At 34.0% G+C, this 3,261-nt stretch overlaps 1 non-coding gene across 1 annotated transcript; it reads left to right on the top strand.

Annotated features, from left to right (window-relative positions):
* Window positions 1-356: 356 nt before the first annotated feature.
* Trnak-uuu (transfer RNA lysine (anticodon UUU)) lies at window positions 357-429 on the top strand. The gene has a single exon. It is a non-coding gene; the product is annotated as a tRNA-Lys (tRNA).
* The last annotated feature ends 2,832 nt before the right edge of the window (window positions 430-3,261 follow it).

Here is a 3,261-nt window from a genome sequence, read left to right as displayed (position 1 = left end):
TCAACATTCCAAATATAATGAGATTACATCAAATTATGTAGACATACTTAGGCCCAATACATACATACATAAACGAAATAAATATTCATTACTGAGTGCCATATATCGCAGTGCTTAAGCGAAAATCTATATATAAATACACTCACGTTATCAGCGCACATGATCTTGTGTATGTGTATATGTGTGTGTACAGTTTCATGACGATTCACCGTTTTCATCTATTTCATAATACATAATTATTAATTTTTATTTAATCAAACCAATTATTTTCTAATATTTAGTAAAGATTTAAGGGTTTATCATAAAATAAATTATTTGCCGAGTGTTGTTACTAATAATCCAACTAACTTTTACTTGCCCGGGTAGCTCAGTCGGTAGAGCATTGGACTTTTAATCCAAGGGTCCAGGGTTCAAGTCCCTGCTCGGGCGGATTTCCTTTTTCTTTTATTTTTTTTTTATTTATTTATTTTAGTTTCTTAAATTAACGAAATTGGTTTAAATGTTGGCACAAATCTTTTGCATTCAATTATTAGTATTTTTTCACAATTACAAGAATTTTTTTACATAGGTACAAGCAGTTGTTGTTGTAGCAGCAATGGAAGCGGTCCTCAAATCTACATTACAATATTCTTAAATTTTTTAGAGTAGAAATTTAAGACAATTTGTGAAACTAATTCTAAACAGCCTCAACTTTTATGACTCGTAATTCTGTATTTTGTATTAAGGGTATGCAAATTCTGTATAGAGGTATTTTGGTTCAAAATTATATATATATTTTAAAGTGCTTTAAAGAAAAAAATGTATGTTACGTTTTTCATGAAATTTTTTTTTATTTATTTAAAACTCAAGTAGAAGTGAAATCAATTGACAATTGAATGTATCGATATTAAAATATAAACATACAGTAATCCCACGGGGCATTTTAGCCTATTCCCGACTCTTCCCGACGAAATTTTTTTTGATCGAGATTTTTAAGATTTCGGGTACCTTTTCCTACTACACTTAAACGTACAATGCTTCTTAAACCAATATCGTATGTTTTCCCTACTCTTTTGGACGAAATTTTTTTTTTAATCGAAATTTTCAAGATTTTGGGTATCTTTTTCTACTACACTTAACACAGTATCACGGTGGGTCGATTGCAAAATATAAATATTTTGTTGTAGAGAAATAAATTTCCTTTTCAGCTTAGGTCTTGTTTCTTCTTCAATTGTCGTGGCTGAGAAATAGATATTTTGTTTAAAGTGAATACTTATAAAAATAATTTTTCTTTACCTTTCAGTAAATATATGTATGTATGTATAATCAATACTCTTACACTTCAAAAACTAAATTTAATTATGAACTTTACAAATAATTCACAGTACAGAAATATGGGGAAATTCCAAGTTATACAAGCAACATAAAATCGCGTTATAAAAGTACCGCATTTTAGAGGGGATTACTGCATATATCTATATATATATAAGTATACAGAAATAACCACAAAACCGCTTGTAAACCGCTTTGTAAAAAATCCATGGCGATATCTATTAACAGCACCGCATTAGATGGAAATTTCTTTTTACTTTTACTTAGGCAGGCATAGTAAATTGAAAACTTTGAAGCTGCTTTTTCTACATTTTGGTTCTTTGAGTTATGACACTTCGAGGTAAATGAACGATATGTATAGTACTCCTATAACTGTCTTCAGGTGTTGGGGTAATCAGAATTTGCAAAAAATTTGACCTTTTTTTGCATTTTTATAAAGTACTAGCAAACCCGGCCCGCTTCGCTGGGCACACTTAAATAGAATAGATATGGTTTAGAACAGAAAAGATATGGTTTTCATATTATGTATGTCTTTATTCTCACATTATTTATTTCTTTATTCATACCACGTTTTTGTCTCTATCCCGAGACCCTAGTCACGGAGCGGCATGAAAAATACTCTGAACTAAAGCATTCACCAACAGCTTCCATTTGATACCCATATTGTATATACACATCCGAAGGTTACCCGGGCCCACGTTTTGACCTATATCTCGAGACCCCAGTCACGAAGCGGCATGAGAAATACTCTGTACTAAAGCATTCACCAACAGCTTTCAATTGATATCCATATTGTACAAACACATTCTAGGGTCCACGTGTTGGTCTCAATCTCGGGACCCTAGTCACGGAGCGGCATGAAAAATACTCTGAACTAAAGCATTCACCAACAGCTTCAGTTTGATATCCATATTGTACAAACACATTCTAGGCTCCATGTTTTGGTCTCTATCTCGAGACCCTAGTCACGGAGCGGCATGAAAAATACTCTGAACTAAAGCATTCACCAACAGCTTCCATTTGATACCCATATTGTACATACACATCCGAAGGTTACCCGGGCCCACATAGGGGTGGACTACCCTTAACATTTAGGGGGATGAAAAATAGATGTTGGCCGATTCTCCACCCTGGCCGACAATCACGCTAAGGATCACAAAAATCGGTCGAGCCGTTTCGGAGGAGTTCAAGTTCGAACACCGTGACACGAGAATTTTATATATAAGATAATATCTTAAACATATTGTGTGAAAATTTGAAGTGCATCTGACAAGTACTTTTCGAGTTATTCAAAAATTAAGAAGGGGCGCTTGGGCATTCGAGAGCAAGTATGAATGCTAGCAGCAGCTGCAAGCAACCGATGTATGAAAGTGGTAGATAAGCGCACTAACGATAACACTCGAGAAGGTTTACTATTTTTAGTCAAAATACGGCTCTTATCATTTATATGCGAAATTACATCATTTAAATGTCCACCAGGAGCAATAGTCGATTCATGAATGCCTAATTATTGACAACGTCGAGATAACCATGTTAAAGGGTGTACTTATACAGAAACCTTTGCACTACAGCAGCAGTATTCTCAACAGACCGTCCAATTTTTGGTCTGCTAGTATATTTCTTATGCTCGACAGAACCAGTTTCTTGACATTTTTTCACCAACCTTTGAATTGTCGACTTATTCGGACGATCACTTTCACGAACAATATTACGAATTTTGCTATATTTTGTTCTTAAAAATCAACCATTTCCATAATAAGTTTCAATAATTTTAACGCGTTGTTCTAACGTATGAGATCGAACATCTGCCTGCTTGAGAAATGTCAAAGATCACAAAAAAAGTACAGTCTAAGTTAACTCTTAGAACTTTTATAAATGCGTCACACTAAAATAGTTCAACGCCTTTTTTGATTGTACCGTTCGCCCTATCCAATCAGACATGCATCGATT

This window comes from Anastrepha obliqua, chromosome 5 (assembly GCF_027943255.1).
Source record: "Anastrepha obliqua isolate idAnaObli1 chromosome 5, idAnaObli1_1.0, whole genome shotgun sequence".
Classification (NCBI taxonomy): Eukaryota; Metazoa; Arthropoda; class Insecta; order Diptera; family Tephritidae; genus Anastrepha; species Anastrepha obliqua.
Note: the sequence above shows the minus strand (reverse complement) of the source record. Positions and strands in the feature narration are given on the sequence as shown.